Here is an 18663-nt window from a genome sequence, read left to right on the forward strand (position 1 = left end):
TATTGCAACATTTGTATTTTTACAGAAGAAGAGGTGTGGTGAAAGCATTGGCTGGGTGTAAATGTGCTATAAACTCTTCTTCCTTACCCAAATTCCATGGATTTGAAGACATGGCAGAGCACAGACCTGTGGACAGAAATTCCCTTTAGTTCTCATGAAACAGAGAATGCATAAAAATTAGAATGCTGGGAAAAAAAATAGAGATTCTTAGGAGAGGATAAGATCTGAATGTGTATTTTATTTAAAAAAAAATCCAAACCATGTTTAATTAGTAGAATTGTACCACTGGTAAAAGCATGTAAGAGAAATCTAAGGAGGAAAAGCAGTGTCTGTATGATGAGAATGTGCAATGGGATAAAAGCACGCACTAGTTTAAAATGATATCAGTTATAATTATGTAATTTATGATATAATTAATTCACAGTGCAACTGTTCTAGTCCAAGAACAAAATCTCAATGCAGCTATTTTCTCAAAGAAGCAAAATGTGATTTACTATTTGCTATCAATCTCAGAACGTTATTTCTGTTCATTCCACAGATTTTTCTCTGTATGATCCAGTGCTGGCTGAAAAGTTTCCACAAAATCTCATAAGACTGAGAATTTTTCTTCTGTAAAACAAGGAATTTTTTTTTAACCTTTTGTGTATGGTACCTTTTTTTGCCTAATGTATTAAGAGGTCATTCTTTTCCACATAAATGGAGTATTCCCATATTTTAATCTCTGCTAAGCCTAAAAGCAATCTCTAACTAAAAAAATTTTAAAAAAACCAACATGCAACTTGCCTACTATAAATCTCACTTAGATTTAATGACTAAAATATTGTGTTTAACTGCTTTGGAAATCTGTAGGCAACTTTGCAAATATCCAATAAACTTGTGGGGTTTCTTAAGCACTTAGATTTAATCAGTATTTTCCAGATGGGGACGCTGGATGAATCTCTAGCCTCAAGAACTGACATCCCCATCTGCATCCAATGTGGTTCCACAGATTTTAACAGGATAACTCCTGTCCCTGTTTCAGAAATGGTTACTGGAAAGAATATTAGCAGTTTGGGACAGTAATTCAAGAGTCATTTATTTTAATTTCAGTAAATTTCTTATTTTGTTATTTGTAAATCTCAAGGTGATGAATTAAAGCTTTAGTGCATCATAAAAGTTATTTAAAAACAAACATTTGATCATTATAAATCAAAGGCTTAACCACACCAGGATCTAATAATTTCTCATAACAGACAACCTGAATAATAGCCAATCCACTTTCCTACAGTTGAAATGGCAAACTGCTCTTTCTTTTACTAATTAGAGGTAACCACACCTCCCTTCAGAAGGCATGACAGAAGGAACACTGGTTTAAATTCTAGGGAAGCAAGAATCTACTGAGGGAAGAGTTTGCAGAAGAAGTATTGGCCTCATTACCCCTTTTTGGTTGTTTTCTGTTGTGTTTGTGGGGTTTTGTGTGTTGTGGGGTCTTTTGTTTATTTCATTGCTGTGTACTCATGCTGGGTAGGTTTTAATTGAAAATTGGCTATAATGCTGTGGGTTGTTTTACTATAAACCTATTTTGGTTGCCAAGCAGTCTCACCTTTTAGCAAGGTATAAACAAATATTTGGAAAAAAACCCAGATTCGTACAAGTGATAGGAGGAAAAGTGACACAGTAGTGTTTCTCTACTTACTTTTCAATATGAATTAGGGTTTCAGTATGAGTTCTGGTGGGAAATGATTCCATTTTGGTGACATGTCTCCTGCCTGGTTTATGTGAGGTCCCATCTGCAAGACAGAAATTGCAAATTTTGTGCTTCCTTATTATTTTTTCCTACTTTCTCTTTCATGCAAACCCTTCTAGAACAGTGATGGATGCTGTGAGGAGAACATGAAAAGAATGCTCTGGAAACTTTGGCTGTGTGAGGACCTTTATAAACAAAGCTGGAGAAAAGAACTTCTAAGCTACAGAATTGCTATTTGTCAAGTTCCTGAGGGAAAGATCACCGAATCACAATTTGTGAGGGTTGGAAGGGCTCTCTGGAGATCACCCTGGCAGAGGCAGGGTCACCTGGAGCAGATGAAATAGAAATAGTGCCAAGGTAGGTTTGGGATGGCTCCAGAAAGGGAAACTCCACACAGCTGCTCCCTGCCACCTTTAAGGAAAGAAGCTCTTCCTCATGCTGAGGAGGAACTTCTGGTTTAGTTTACAGCCATTGCTCCCCGTCCTGTCAGGGGGCACCGCTGAGGAGCCTGGCACCATCCCCTGACACCCCTCAGAGATATTTGTATTCATTAATGAGATCCCTTCTCAGTCTTCCCTTCCCAGACTAACCAGGCCCAGCTCCCGCAGTCTCTCCTCACACCATGCTATGAAGATATTTATCACTTGCCAGCCTCTTGTGAGCAGCATTTTAAGGCCTGTGGCCTCTCCCGCCCTTTCCCGCTCGGCAGCCCGGAACACTCCCATTTAACGTGGTGTGGAGGCTCTGCCTCTCCCAGCTCTGAACTCAAACACCATTTGTGGGTTCAGCTGCGTGTCTTTTTGTTCCCATGCGGCTCTTTCAGACTTGTTTTCGGCCTGCAGGGCCGGCGGGGCGACCGCGATCGCCCCGCACGCCGCCCGCCCTCGCCCTTTGTTCGCTGAGGGGAGGGAGCGCGCGGGAGCGCGGGCGGGAGGCGGGAAGCGCGCGGCCGCCGCCAGCGTAAGGGGCCGAAGGGCGTTGCCCGCGCGGGAGCGCGCACCGCGAGGCTCCCAGGAGCGCGCACCGCCCGCCCTCCCTCCCGGCCGCGCTGGGCGGGTGCCCGGTGGAGGCGGCGGAGCCTCCGGTGAGGCTCGCGGCGGCCGGGGCGGCGGAGCCTCCGGTGAGGGTCGGCGGGGAGCGGCGGGGCTGCGGGGGGCGGCGGGCCTGGGCGGGGTGGGAGCCGAGCCGGGGTTTCCCGGGCGGGCAGCACGGGCGGGGCGGAGAGAGGAGGGGAAGGAGGGAGGTTCGCCGCGCCCAGGCTGCCGCTGCCCGATGGCTGCGGGAAGCTGAGCGGGCTGAGGAGGAGTCGAGACCCAGCGACACCCCCTCCCCCGCGGATCCCTCCTTCCCGCTCGGCTCTGCCGCCTTCCCCGGGACCCGCCGGGCGCATCGCGGGCGGCTCCCCCGCTCCTCCTCCGCCGCCTCCTCCTCCTCCTCCGCCCCCCTTCCCTCCCCAGGCCGGCGGGACGCGGGCAGGACCGCGGGCGGCGGACGGACCGGCCCGGTTCATGAGCAGCGGCCGGGAGGGCAGGTAACCGTGTGAGGGGTGCGGGGAGGGCGGGGGTCCCTCAGAACGCGTTTCCCGCCCGCCGAGCCCCGGCCGGCCCCACCCCGGGGCCATCTTCCCTCGGCTCCCCCTCAGCCCCGCTCCTTCCCCTCCCCCGCGCTTCCTCCTCCTGCCGCACTTCTCCTTTCCCTCTCCTTTCCTCCCTTGTCCTCCCCTTCCGCCGCCGCACCGGGGGCCCCCCGGGCCGCCGCCTCCTCATCGCCCCCGTTCTCGGCGACCCCCGCTATGGCGGGGTTGGAAATAGTCCCCCTCCCCCGCGCTTCCCACCTCCTCGGGGCTCCAGCTTCCCCTAAAAAAGAAGTGTGTTTGTAGCTGGAGGAGGAGGGGAAAAAGGTGGGGGTGGGACTGATTGCCTCTCGAAGGCTTCCAGGCGAAAAGGGAGGAGACCTCGGATCTTGCGGGGTTCCATTTTTAATTATAATTACGCTGTAGTGGTCCCTGCTAGACGGTTTGGGGGTCTTGTCTTAAGCCACAAAAGGCGAGTCCCCGAGCGATCCAGCCGGCAGAGGGAATATTTGGAGAGAGATTCAAGGGAAAGGGAAAAAAAAAAAAAAAAGGCAATGGAGTGGCTGCTGTAATGGTGGAAAACTGATTAAGAGGAGCCGGGGGTGAGACAAACAGGGTAAGGCTGCTTCCAGCACCCCCAGCCAGCCGAGGGCTCGCAGATGGGGCTCACGCTGGGTGTGCTGGGTGAGGGAGGGGTAGGGAAGGTTTTGTTCTCGTTAGAACCGGAACCGAGGATGGATTCAAACCGCATATTTGTTCCCCCATGTATTACGGTGCTGCATATTTTTTTTGTGCTCGTAGCAGCGATAACGAAGATCATGGAGGGTGTTTGCTACAATAGAAAGATGGAGTTTTCTCCTTGGAAATGTTTAAATGTTGCTTCAATTCTGAGCTTTTTATCGAAAGGATTTCAGCTTTTTTTTTTTTTTTTATCCGTGCAAGGGGTATTGAACGTGTAGCGTTTTTAATCCTACAGCTTTGTAGGGAACGAAGATGTGTAAAGCCTTGCATGTAAATATGAAAGAGGTGAGGCGTTTTATTAACCAAAAATTCTTGTCCAGAAGAAAATCAGAATGATGTAGAGGTTGTTGTAAGATGTCAATTTATCATTCCTGAAGATGAACTGAAATTTTAACGAATGTGATATTTCATTATTCTCTAACAAAGTCATGGCTGGGACTCGGTTTAAACCAGGCATCCTCTCTAGGATGTGCCGACTGCCACGTTATTATGTATTGTCTCCACAGGAGGAAATAGGAGGAAAGCACTGTAAATGTAAGGCTTAAGTGATTATTGAAACAGCTTTTGAGAATAGTTGGCTCAACTTGGGGCGGCGATTTAAGACTGAAAAATTAAACGTTTTGCTGCTGTAGGATATCTGCACCTAATCGTGAGACATTTATCCCATATTTTAAGCTGATCTGGACACGAGGATGTGAATCAAGACGAAATGCTGTCGATGTGTATGTGAAATACGTGTGAGGAAATGAAGATAATATGTTAATACCTAAATCCGTGTCTAAATGTGATAGATCAGAGTTTATTTCTCTCCCTTGTGCTTGAGGAGAGGAGAAGGAGAAGGGGTGATAATAGTGTAGTTGTTTTGGTGGCTGCAGATTAGCCAGGGTGTCTGTTTGATTTTCTTTTTGCTGTGAATGAATGGATCTCTCTGTGCCTGGGCCCAGTAGCTGCAACAAGATGGCGTTTGCAGCAAGGCAGCTCTCATTTTTCAACTCCTCCTCACCCCAGCTTTGCCAAACTAGATCTTATTTCGTAATTGTGTTTTAGATTTACTTTCTCATTCTCTTTGCTTTCTTCTGTTCTGGGGTGGGGGTAGGAGGAGCGTTTGGAAGATTGCTGTGAGAAATCTGTGGGGTTTTTTTTTTTTTTTCTTAATTTTTGTGAGCTCCTCCAGATAGGAACTAGGTGGGAGGAGTAAATAGTTTTATTGAAATGTTCACATAGGCTCTTAACTGAATAAGGGATGACACAATTTTCGTTTTTACCTTGCAGTGCCTGCTTAACACCACCAAAATGTCCCTGGCTTTTGTGAAGCCTGTTGCTAAAAACCAGTTTTTAAACGTAGAGCACAGGTACACAAAGGCTGCTGGGCCATGTGTCTCTGCTGGCCAGGTAATCTCAGCTCAGAGCCTGTGCAGACAGGTGTCTTTCTGTGACACAGGAGTCTCCTGTCTGCTTCAGAACACTCTCAATTTGTGGAGGGTTTGAGGCTGCTGCTGACCCAGAATTGCTGCCATCCTCTGGATAACTGTTCTTTTAATGGGCAAGAATAAGAAAGGCTGGGGGGGTGATAAAACAGCTCTGTGTCTGAGTAGTCTCTTTCAAAATAACACTGCAGATTTCTAAAGCCTTTTACGTGTGGTTTTTAGTATCTTTTGAGAAAAATGGACTTTTGATTTGTAGCTCCTGTGCTATTTCACTACAGTGCCAAACACCTTAACTTCAGTAGCCTAAATAAAATAGCTTGGTTAATATTTGATATACTGGACTCAGGCTTAAAACAATACACTTCCCAGCAAGAAAAATAAGAAATGCTTGTTATGTCTCCTGTATTCAAGTGACCTCCAAACCTTTGATATTATCAAACATTTTACTACTGTTTATCTATTACTTAATGTATAATCAGTTGTTTGTTAGTTTATTGTAGTAACCCAGCTGTAGCTCATGCAGAAGGAAGCTGGGAACAGCAGAGCTGATTTTGTGCTGGTGTTTTTCTTAATTTAAAAAAAAAAAGGTGAAATTAGCTGAGTACATTTTATTCCTCTGGTGTTTCAAGAACATTTTTTTAAAATTAAGAATCCTGTCCAATAAACTGCTAGTTAATGTCCTGTTAAACCTTAAATTGTGCATTTTTTTTTTTTTTGTTACTACTGCTTTGGCCCTTTAGTACAGGATCAGAAAGGAGCAGAGTGAAGTGAGATTCTGTTTTGGGTAAGATAAATTACATTTATCCTTGTTGAGTCCTTGCAGCTGCTAAGTCAGTACGTAGCAGGCATCCTAGCATGAAATCTTTGACAACATGGTAAATTAAAATTCCACAGGAAATCTTAGCAGAAGAGTTTTTTAAATCACCTCCGTGCCTCATGGAAATGTGGAGATGCTGTGTTTGGACTTCATGAGAATTCTTGTGTAAGTAATGAATAAAGTTCTGTATAGTCAGTGAGGGGATAGAATTTTGTGTAGCTTTATTCTTAATATCATCCCAGAAGAAACCCTCCACAGCTATTAAAAATTTTAAAACTCAAACCATTTTAAACTAATTTACTTAGAATAAGAAAACCCTTCAACTAATGCAATTCCAAGGCCCTTTAATTATAGTGGAAATATACATTGTGCTTGTAGGATCCTTTTCCTGGAATGAAGCAAGATGTTGGCTGCACTGTGTAACTTCCTGGTGCTTTGGAGGCTTCGATTTGGTCATGTGGAAAACAACTCAACTGCTTCTTCTTAAATAGTAACTTAGTTATGATTTCTCAATCCCTGTGAAACCAGATGCCAATTCATCTGAAACTTTTGTTGTTTTTGTAGATTCCTACCAGGCCCGGAGCTGTGGTTGGGGATGTTAAGCAAGTGTTGGGTTCAGCTGGTTTTGTAGTTACAGCAATAAAAAATTGGAGTTGTTAGTGCTCTGTGAAACCAGCAGTAGATTTGTCTCCTCCACGCCGGGCTCAGCTCTTGTTCTAGGCACTGAATTGGATTAAATTCTTACTGTCCATGGATTTTGGCTCTCAGCATTAGTGGATTGGTAATTGATATTCTCAATTTTCATATCCAGTTTTAGCCATATGGCACACCGTATTGTCTCAGCAATTGCATTTAGCGCTGCTTCGTTACGAGCAGGTTGAAATGGGAAATTGGCCATTCCAGTTGTTGAATTACCCTTAGGTGAGTTGTCCCTGGAGTCTCTAATGCCTGTGGTCATGGCAGTATTTTAGATGGGGTCTTTTTTTATACAGAATTTTACTGGTTATGTGGCGAGGAAAAAAAAAAGATAACCTTGAAAGCTGCTTGCTTGCATTAATGAAATGTTTCTTAAGCATGTGACTGAAGATAAAGTGGACATTTTTTGAAGGGAGTCTCTTGGTTGCTTCATGTACAGACTGAAAATGAAAAGAATACATATTCCATTCAAAATGTTTTTTTTCTCCCTACTGATAAAGTTGGAACTAGCATTAGCCAAGGTCATGATAAAAAACAAAAATACCCCCAAGCCCCTATGTTTCTATTTAACATAGTGTCTCAATTTATTATTTCTTCACAGGGTGTCCAGTGTGCTGGGGATTTTGTGACTGTGGATTTGTTTTTCACCAAACAGAAATATATGCAGAATCCATAGATACTTGAGCCAACTGGTAGTTGAGCAGAACATTAAGAGGTTTTTAAAAGCTTTGAGCTGGCTATGAGCAGTACCTTTACTTGAGATGCCAAAATAATCAATGTAAATTACTGTGCAAGGCTTCCTAGTACCACATATGGACACTTCAAGATAGGTTTTTAGGCAGAATACTGCATTTTTATTAAAATAGTAGATGATTTCTGAGTAGGGAGAAAGGAGATGGTTAGCCTTGGAATAGAAGTACACACTTAAAAATAATGTTGTGAACATAAAAATCAGATCTTCTTGGTCTCTTTTTTTAACAGCTGACCTTCTAAAATGAGTTCTTTGCAATTAATATCTTGGAAGAGTATTCATTTGTATGAACTACAAATGAATTAATGTATGAATGTATTAACACTTGTCCACTGCATTTATTGGAGTGATGTAGAATATGCTATGATTTAGTCTCTTAAACTAAAATGGAATATTTCTGGCTGTCTGGAGGGTTTGAGTGTACTGGTTTCAGGGGGTGATGTTTCCCTTGCCCGGTGTATTCTTAGAAATGCAGGAATTTTCTGTCTTGAACCCAGCTAGGGAGTACTGACAATATTCATGGGTGCCATCTGGAAGCAGCCAAGATGTGGTGTCTCTTGCTATGAATATCTTACTCTCACTTTTAGTGGGGGTGCTGGAATTAGATGCCTACATGGGAATTTTTTTGATGTGTTAGCCAAAAAAATACTTTTTTTGGGGACGTTATGGAAGTGTAATTTGTAAGGAGCCATGGAAATAATAACTTGTAAATTCTCTGTGGGATTTTAAGCGTTGGCCTAAAGTAGCAGAAAATAGGGATACATCCAGGTGTTCCACATTGACCTGGGTATTGGCATTTTGGGGTGGACAAAGCAAGAAGGGCTTGAGAAAGCAGTTAAAAAAGCAAATGTTGAGATATTGCTGGATTTAAGTCTTGTTAAAATCCAAGAAAGTAACTCCAGCAGGTTTAAAATTAGATTCCTTTGGGAAGGTGTTGCAGACATTTTGAAGACCTGGACTTATGAATATGTTCCCTTTGTCAAATATTCCATGGTAATGAAGAATTGTTGAAAACAAGGTGGTTTTGTCATGGAGGGAAGACCTACAGTTATTTCTGCATTTAATGGGACTGAAGGGTTAAAATTTGATCTTCCTGTGCTGTGTCTGTTTTGGAATCCTAATAATGGATAAATGAAAATGAGGCTGAAGACCTGAGGAAGGTGATCTGAGGGAGCTTAAAGGAGACAAGCTGGAAGGTAGCTCTGTCATTGAGGGTGCTAAAGACAAGCTAAATCTTGGAGTTATTTTCATAGATCATATTTAGAACTTGATGAGGGAAAAATTAGTAGCTTATAAATACAGTGAAGGCAAAGAGGCTGATTAAAAACCTAGTTGCCATTTTAATGGGAAATGTAATTCATTTCTGCAAGCAGTTTGCCTGAAACTGCTTCATTAAAAATAAGTATATTAATTTGAGGAGGTAGAATATCATCTTGTCAAATCACTGCACTTTCTAAAGGTCTGTTTAGAAGAGAAATACATTGTAGATGTTATAAGGATTAATTGAATTGTCTATACTTAAATATTTTTTCTCTGTGTTCCTACCTTGATCTGAAAAAGGTTTGCCTCCAATTTCATGCCAGTTATGTTTATCATGTTTTTTTCAGATGAGAATATTTTTGATGTCTTCTTGAAAACTGCAGTAATGCCTGCCAGCACTCCCCAAAAAAAGAAAATATTAATTATCTGTAATTAGATAGATTAGATAATTTTTTGTAGCTTTATGTAACGTGGTCCTATATTCAAAGCTATGTATAGATTTTTGTCACTATTTTAAGCTTGTTCCTTTTTTTCCCCCAGCAAAGGGGAAAAAAAAAAAAGTAAAAACCAAAATACTTCTCTCTGGAAACTCAGAGTTCCATCCAAACTCCTGCATGCTGTGTATGAAAGTAGGTTTAGGGAATATTTTATCAGTTCAGATATCAATGCTGATTTGGCTCATCCTCATTAGAAAATCAAACTGTTTTGGGGATGAGGGAATAAAGGAGGAATTTCAAGGCTTTCTGTGACTTTGAGACAGGCAGCAGTGGGTGTTGGCCTTCACTGACAGGAAAGGATGCCTTGTCTTCTGTTACAGTAACCTTAATTACAGCAGCTGATGGCAGTTATTTTCTTTCTTAAAGAAAAAGAGTTTCTGCTGAGCTGTTACAGGTGAGCTGTTCCTTCTGTACCTCTCCATTTTCTTCCTGCATTTCTGGCTTTTTTGTCTGGCTTGGGTTAGGTATAGGGAACCATCTTAAAAATCTTCCTTTTTCAGGCACATGTGCTCTGTGTTTATCCTGCCATTTCAGGATTTACTAAAATCTGTCAATAAATAGAGGTTATCTAAAATTACTTGCAAAACCATGAATTATTTGACAAGCTGAGTGGGTTTTGTTTTATTTTTGTGAAACGTTAAAATTTCCAGCACTGATCTGACAGAAGAATCTTTAATTGTGAGCCTCAAAATTGGAGTTGAACTTGCATGGATACAGAAATACACATGCCCAGTATTACTGGGTTGTTCTTTACTGTAAGGACTTTCTCACTGCCACATGGGACATTTTCCCAGATTTCTTTTCCTGAGGGTGGCTGGGCAGGATGTTGAGCTTACAGATGTTGTTGGAGATCTCATGTCCTGTCCAGATGTGCCTTGCAAGCTTGGGGTGTTGCTGCCTTTCTGTGCTTTGGGGGGATCGTGGCTTTCTTCTGGAACTGGAGAAATGAAGTCTCTTCAGTCACACAAAACACTTGGTATTCAGTCCAACTGTTTGGAGTTTTGTAGGTATTTGAGAGATTCACCAAAACAAATGAGGGGTAGGAGGTGGATCAAAGCTCCAAGGTTAAAACCATACAGAAGATGGTAGAAATGCTCCTTTTTTGTTGATGAAGAGATCTTAAAAGTCAGTGCTTGGTTATCTTCAGTAGTAAAATTTGTAAGGCCAGGCAGAAATGTTCACTCTGTCAACAGCACTGATCACAGGTCCTTGAACTTACTTCTTACTTTGAAATATGTGCAATACTGATATTTTCTAGTAAGATCTTTGTGGTGAAACCCAGTGCAGAATGTCTGGTTTAGTCATATGTGTGAAGTTCTGTCGTGTTTAACTTTATTTAAATTATAGTTGAGCTGATACATGTTGGTTAACACCAAGTGGTTGAAGGTATGTGTTGAATGTAGCAATGCTTGAATCTCAAAATAAAAAAGTAAACTTAGGTTTCAATATCTAAAATCTAAAAAAAAAAAATAGTTAGAATTATATAATACAAAACTTACTACATTTTGTTTCCAGTAAATGACACAACAGAGCTAAACAGAGCAGGCCTACACCTGCCTCAGGATGCTGAGAAGAAATCTGTTCATGGTCCTCTTGCATTTTAGCATTCTGCTTCCCAAAACTCTGAGGGGTTCTGTTGTTTTTTAATAAATGTGTTGGGAGGTTGGTGTGGTAATATTCTCTCTTTGTCTAGAAGAACAAAGTAGATGTGATAGTCTGCTGAACTCTTTGGTGCTTGAAAGAAGCTGATCCCGTCCTAATTGAGGAGCTGGCTTTGGAACATATGTTTGATATTCCTGCTGCACATTCCCTGGGAAGTGGCAGGGCTCTGGAGATAGGCTGCTGTCTGTGTAACAAAGGTGGTGGCTGTACAAAGATCAGGAGCAGGCTGCTTGATGCTCATGGCAGTTTAATTGTGCTGCAGGTTACCAAGTCCTGCATTTGACTGCAGCTGTCAGATATCATCTGGCCACTGCCTGAAGACTCACTCTGCGAGTTCCTTGCTGAAAATGCTGGGTAGTACTCACAGCAAACAGGGCTGAACAGGAACCATTTAGTAATGAATTTAAATCTTGACAAAGTAGTGAGGTCTTCAAAAGGTGCCTGAGGTGTTGGGGAAGTGGGTTTCTATCAGAGACACTTTGGACAGTGAGGTCAAATTGGTTGGTTTGACTTAAATTCTTCCTTTCTTCTTCTGACCATGGGCAGCAGATGAAGTTTCAGGAAGTACTGAAGTTCAGCATTTCAGGAAGTGCTGTGCTTTATCCTGCTGAGTGGCTCTCTGCTGCTCTGGGGTGGGGGAGCCTGTGCAGAACTTGCTCAGGGCACAGCAGTTATGGGTGGGAGCACTCAGCAGCTCCAGACAAGCACCCACTGCTCATCCAGAGGGGCTGGGCTGGGGCTTCAGGGTGAGGCAGAACCTCAGCAGCTCCAGGGCTCAACCAGCCTACCTGGCTGCTGCTTTGGCACCACTTTGTAGGTGGTTGTTTTCCATTAAATAGATGGGATTATCTTGTGATGTTTTCAGTTTTGTTTTTCTCAGTTAATTCCCTAGTGTTACTTAATTTTTTTTCCTATCTATCTTGTTTTCCTCTATATTTTGATCACCTAACAAGATAGATACCATCTCCAGGAATGCAACTCCTACTTAAAGATTAACAGCAGAAGTTTGCAGAGAGTTAATGCAGATCCCTTGGGAAGAGGAATGTCCAAGGGTGAAAGGCAATATTTCCTGCTGTACCTTTGTGCTCTCTGCTGTGATACTGGCCCTGGGCTGTGCTCTCCTATCAGCACTGAGCATTGTTGCCTTGTGTGTTCCCAAACTCCACTTCTCAGTCTCATGGATTCAAGGTCTCCTGTGTTACTCGACTTTTCAGGCTCAGCCTTGCTTTTCTTGTTCTCCTGTACCTTATTTTGTACAAACAGTACGTATCAAAATACAGCAATTGAGAGAAATCAATGAGCTACTCAGGGCATAAATCATTGCTCTCAAAGCTAATGGAGCTGCTTGCACATTGATTAAAGATGGGGCATGTTGATTTTGGGGTTGGAGCGATGAGGTATTGCTCAGTATGTTTTGGGTGAAAAGATTTGAGAAATGCCATGTTTTAATCTCTGCTGAATATCTTTTATCTTCTATATGCATATAATATATTTTGTTGATTTTTAAGGTCTACTGAAATGTTTCTTATCTTCAGACTGGTGCTGGAAAGCAGCTGTTTTTCATGGTATAGCTAAACCTATTCTAATAGTGCTCTGTTAATCTCTTACTGAAGATCACTGTGCTGTTTGAACACTAAATTCTTATTTCAGTGAATTGACTGGATTCTGTTTTTTAGCTGGGGCTTGGATAAAGATCTTTTACATGGTTGTAAAGAATGAACATTTTGCTTTTAGCTGAGGCTTTGTACAGTCTGTGTAGCAAAGGCACAAAGGAGCAGATGGTTTGTTCCAATGTCTTAACTCCCCTATTTTTGTTGGGGCAGATGTGACAGCAGCTGTGGTGTGAAGGTAGTTATCAACTCACGTCCAGCCTGCCTCCAAGATGGGTTTACTTTTGTTGCTTCTGTTGGATTTTTCTCATTATTTTGACTTCATAAAAGCTTAATACAGTGAAAGCTTTCTTGCTTTCTCTGAGTGGTTCTAAAGCAGAGCAGGAAGAAGCAGCCCTGGTTTCTGAAGTGCTCTCTCAGGATTTGATGCTGACAGCAAAAGGCATTTTGGGTGCAACTCTTGATCCGTACGGAGAAGCACAATTGAGGTTTGGTGGAACATGGACTGTCTTGCTGCTCCTGGAAACACAATGTGGTTCTCATTAGTGTTTCTCATTAGTGTTCTGAGGGCCTTGGTGCAGTGAGACATGGCAGCATGGGAGCTGCTCAGCCTTGCCTGCTGCTCAGATCAGGGAAATGCTTCTCAGAAGCAGAGTTGGCCATAAAAGATCACTTTAGATCTGTAAATGTCTCCCTTAGATCAGGAGCAGAGATATGTCAATTTGCTTGGCTCTTCATCCTTGTTTTTAAATGGATTTACTTGCAAGGATGTAAAAAGTAGGGGAGCTAAGTGTAGCTTTCTGGAAGTTGGTTGTATTTTTTAAAAGGGTGTAGACAGGAAGCAGTTGATTCTCCTTTGACTCAGTTGACTCTTTATTAGCTGGCATATGTAGAACAAAATGGATGATTCAGCTCCTGTTGATAAAATAGCAGAGCTAAAATGTATGGAAATACAAAATACAATAATGGGGATTTCTGCTGATTTCCTGGGCTTATGCAGGCATAGAGTCTTACTGATTTATTTTTTGTGTTAGTATTTTTCATGGCTGTTCCACAATATTTGTTTCTGGGTTTTTTTTTTTTTGGTGTTGTAAATAAGTGATCACATAACCCATTTCCTCCTCTAATGTAATAAATATTGCAATGAAGATCTTAATGTACCTGCTGATGTCACTGTGATGGTAATATCTGAACCAGCCCATGATTTTTAACAAGGTGAAGATCATTCCAAGACAGATGTGTTGGCAAGCAGAGCTGAGAGAAATCCCATCCAGGCTTTTGGAACCCACTTGTTCTCTTACACTTTAATCCCTGACAGGGCAGCTGATCCACTTGATGGATTTCATTGTAATCTTCAGGATTTTGGTAACAGGAGGTGCCTCTGCCAGGTTTTGCATCTCCCCATTCATTTATTTGCCTGGGAATTCAGTGCAGAGTGATCCAGACTCACACTGGGCTCTCCTCAGCACCTCCTGGGAAAAATTTGGGGAGAGTTTGAGCAGAACATCATCCTGCTAGAGAAATCCATCAATCTTCATGAGGACTTGTGAGCATTTTTAAAACACAGAAAATGAACTGAAGACTACTTGAAAATTGGCTTACCCAGAAGTGACTTTTAAAAGACAATATTTGGATACTTAATGGGAATTCTCAAGAATTACATTTCTTAATAGGATTGTAGTTTACTATAAGCATGTTCTTAAAGTGTGGATTAAAAACTTGCTTTGATACCTGAATAAACATGGTTTTAATGTTGACTTCCATTAAAAAGGAGCAAGTATATGAATTTAGGCATGTAAAGTGTTTTCATTTGCTGTGTAATGATTCTGTCACCCTGGGACACTGTGAGCTTCTCCTCCAGCTGTGTGCTTCCATTTCTGGCTCCTAGGAGAAAATGTTCTCTGTATAGCTTGGATTGTGACCCACCCCAAACCTATAGATTCAGCTGATAGACATGAGAGATCACACATTATATCAAAAGATAATATCCTGATCCATGGCATTGCTTGGTAATATCACAGGAATATTGCAGCCTTACTTTAGTTATTAATTATTAAAGCAGGACTGCAATATTCCTGTGGTGCATGTGCTCTGCCCTGCTTAGGTAAACAGAGATTCTGTGTTTGCAAATGAAGGGAAAATAGCAGTAAAAAGTGGAGGTTCATGCTGAAAGAGTTGAAGGAAGCAATGCAAAATGACTGTTGAAGTAAGAACTGCTCAGCTACTGTAAGGCTCTGCAGATAGAAGCATCTAGTAATAAATGCTTAGTCATTTCTCTGCTGGTTAATTAATAGTAATTTATTCTCCTTCAGTGCTGCATGTGTTTTGTTTGTCAGTCTGAAGGGAGATGTCTGGTAAAAAATTGCTTGGGTTTGGGTAAGGGGATACTTTAGGAAGTGACAATTTTCAGTGACTTTTTTTTGATAAATGTAGCTAGAAATTGATGCATAAGCAGATTCTGAGTTTTTATTCTGGTTTGGGAGTTTTTACATTCTTTTTAAATGGTAAGGTCATGAAAGAAGGCAGTAAAAACATCACTGACTAGTTGGATAAAATTGGTGTGGTTATCTATAAATGTGTTGCTCTTCAGAAGGCCTAACTGCATAGAGATAAATTGGAATAAAATCCAGAATATTGGCTTATTGTGATTTAATAAATACAACTTTGTTGAAAACTTGCACTAAATACCAATAATTTTTGTTCTTAAAGTAAGTTAACTTTCCATGCCTGCTTCTTATCAGGAAGTGTAAAAATGCTCTTAAATGGGAATTTCTTTGAGAGGAAGACAGGAAAGATGTAGTTAGGAAATGTTTGGGTTTGGGTCACCAAAGTACCAAGAGTTATTAATATTAGTGAGTTACTTCAAAGATCTCTTAAGACCCTTCTTTTTAACAAGTCTTATTTTAAGCATTTGGCTTTAGGCATCTGTTAAACTTGTAATATCAGTTCTTTTAGTTTTTTACAGAAATTCTCTGCTGTACCTAGAATATTAAAATGATTTTTTTTATTATAATGCACATGGCTTCCAGATGCATTTAGAAAGGATTAATGAAGTGACCTGTTAGAATCCAGATTTTTATGCTTAAATATTACATCAGTATGATTCTTTTTTTAAATGTAGGTCATGGGATTAGCATCAGGAAACGTTGTGAGTATTTTGGCAGCATGGGATTGTGTCTGCCATGAAGACAGCTGGAGTTTGTGCAGTGGTGGTGGAGGAGGAGACACTGAGCACTTCCCATCAGAGCTGTTTATTGCAGTCATGTGTCCTGCCATGATCTTAGCATTGTTGTCTGCTTGGCAAGCTGCTATTTTGAGAGAGTGGTAAACTCTCCAAAAGGTTGATTTTCAAGTACTTGTTAAACAGAGGGAGGGATGAGTCTTTGGAAAATGGAGGCATGCAAGCAGGAGCTGATGGATTATGCATGATTAGCATTTTGGTGCTTTCAGTAGGTGTTGTGTTGTGTCACTGTGTGGTAACAACCTCTGGCATATTGGGGAATTTGAACACTGAAGTTGAACTTTTATGGTGAATTATTCATATTCTGTAGCAGTTTTGGAGGAGACAGAAATGCCCTGTTCCTCTGAGACGGTGCTTCCAGTTTGGGACTTGGAATGTGAAAGTGCCTTGCTGAATTTGGGTTTTGCAAGGTCTTTCAAGGTTTCCAGATTTGTTCATATTTTGCTTCTTCCCTTAATTTTCTGAAATAAAAGCTTAATTTTATAGTTTTTTTTTTTTTCTGAATAGCAGCACTGTTTATGATGGATGGGTTTGTTCTGGGTTTTTTGTTACTTTTGAGGGAGTTTGGATTGTGAAGTGCCAAATTGAAGCAGGCAGGCCCTTGTGAATTGCCTCAGTTTCTCACTGGAGGCAGTTTGGTGGGTTGGAGGCTGTTCCATGTAGGTCTCTTCTGCCTGGTTTTTCCTGTTACATGTGCTGCTTTGTGTGAATGAGGTTACAGGATGAAGGAATGTGGCCAGAACTTTGCCAGGACCCCAGAACTGACCTTTTTTCTTTAGCCAACAATTTTCCTGTGCTCTGTGCAACGAGGAGAATTTATTTTATTCCTAATGTGATCTTAGATCCATCGAGCTGAGTAGAAAAAGTGCACAAGTTTCTACAGGAGGAAAGCATTTCTGGAGTTCTTCTACTTGAAAGAAAACACAGAAACTCTGAAACTCTCAGCATCAGTGACTCTAGAAATGGAACCTGTCCCTCCCTATTGAGCTATAGGTACTAGTGAAGCACTGATGAAATCAGGTTGTTGAGTTGCAGCTATTTTTAGCTTGTGTAATTATCATTTTAGTCACACACTACATTGAAAATGGAAATTTGTGAGCACTCCAGCCAGCCAACGTGGCTGCTGCAAGATGAGCATTAACACTGATCGACCTGATGCTTGTTTTGTGTGTACTTCCCACTAATATATGGAAAAATGTCTACTGAGCACAGCAACTGCTTCAGCTGGGAACTTGGCAATTCTTCAGCACAAGAAGCAGCCAATACCTCCCACAGAAACATTCAGCTGTGCTGGCCTTGCACGACACAAGTGCTTTCAGGAAGTTTTCGAAGGACTTGTACAATCTCCTGTTGTCCCTAGCAGGGTGAGCTCTTTGGCAAACCTGTTGGGAAGGTACTGCTTGCTTTTCAAAGTTTGTGTGCTGGGAAATTACAGACGTGGCAGATGGTTCCCAGAAAGGAGACTGCAAATAAAGGAGGTGTTGTATCCTTCTGCTGCAGCGTATTTAGATTTATGAATTTGGAATTATTAATTTATACTTCTCTAGGTTGTACTTCAAAGGAGGGGACAGCAAAGACTTGGATTGCTGGACTCTGCACTCCCCAAGGAAATTCTCAGCTGGAATTAAGTAACTCTTGGAGGGGCACATGCAGATCCTGAAACATCCTTTGGGCTTCCAGCTGTCTGCTAGAGCACTTAACGTTTTTAGTCAGTCATTAAACTGAAGATGGGAAATTTTTGGGGAATTTTTTGTATCCAGAACAATCTTGAAAGTTTAAATTTGAGACTTAATTACTGTTGCCTGGTGGCACGTTGGAATTTCACGATGCTGGCAGTGCTTTGGCAAGGTGCTGTAATCTCTTGGGCATCCAGCTACTGTTCTGTGATAATAATCAGCTGTAAGAAATGATTTTAATAAACCAACTTGCAGTTGCTGTTTCACAGCCATTATCTCTGCCTCGTAGGTGATATATTGCAGTGGTGATGATGCTGGGTACCTGTGCAAGAGCAGGCTAAATTAGGAACTGCCTGCCTCCATCCAGCCATCCCTGCTGGTTCAGGGGTGCAGAGCAGCAGAACAACTTCACTTGAAATGGCTGGTGAGGTTTGCTAGTTGGTTTTTGGATAGTATAAAGGGATTTTTGGTTTTTTCTTCCCCTCCAATACAGTTGTTTTTGTTTGATTAAAGCAACCATTTGTGCCACTCTTGCAGGAGGATGTGTTCTGTAAGACATTTTTAAGATTCACGTGGTGTAATTGTCATGAAAATCAGTTTTTACTGATGTTGGTTGAGATCCATGTTAAACTGTGTTAATAAAGCCACTCAAATACCTGTGTGTAAATGGACTGCATCCCCCACTGAACACATCTCCCAGCTCCCACTTTCTTACAGCAGGGACAGCTGCTGGGAGTCCTGAGCAAACCTCCAGGGTTTGAGCCAGATCCTCAGCATCCTCTCTGATGCCTGGCCCCCCACATCACAGTGCATGGATTGCTGGTGTGTTTTAAACACAGGGATGCCTTTGCAGCAGCTCAGATATTTAGCCTTGGCATTTAGTCAGAGTGTGTCTTGAGAAGGTTGGAATTACATCCAGAATATTTGGGTTTTAAGTCTCTCGTTGAATCCATAGGTCAAGAGAAAAATGTCTTTATCTGGTTAAT

The 18663-nt window shown here is 41.8% G+C and overlaps 1 protein-coding gene and 1 long non-coding RNA gene across 5 annotated transcripts in view; one reads left to right on the forward strand and one right to left on the reverse strand.

Moving 5' to 3' along the window:
* LOC108962840 (uncharacterized) lies at positions 1-2635 on the reverse strand. Its single transcript, XR_001991560.3, has 3 exons — positions 2317-2635; positions 1676-1769; positions 1-126 (listed from the first exon to the last, which is right to left on the reverse strand). It is a non-coding gene; the product is annotated as an uncharacterized LOC108962840 (long non-coding RNA).
* Positions 2636-2926: 291 nt separating this feature from the next.
* GNB1 (G protein subunit beta 1) overlaps positions 2927-18663 on the forward strand; it is a 37292-nt gene continuing 21555 nt past the window's right edge. For 2 of the 4 annotated variants that reach the window (XM_030231089.2, XM_030231092.2), the window contains exon 1: positions 2927-3257. The gene's annotated coding sequence lies outside the window, so the exon portion shown is untranslated. The remainder of the gene's footprint in view (positions 3258-18663) is intronic. The other 2 variants (XM_030231087.2, XM_030231090.2) reach the window with 1 other exon arrangement.

Source organism: Serinus canaria, chromosome 21 (genome assembly GCF_022539315.1).
Source record: "Serinus canaria isolate serCan28SL12 chromosome 21, serCan2020, whole genome shotgun sequence".
NCBI lineage: Eukaryota > Metazoa > Chordata > Aves > Passeriformes > Fringillidae > Serinus > Serinus canaria.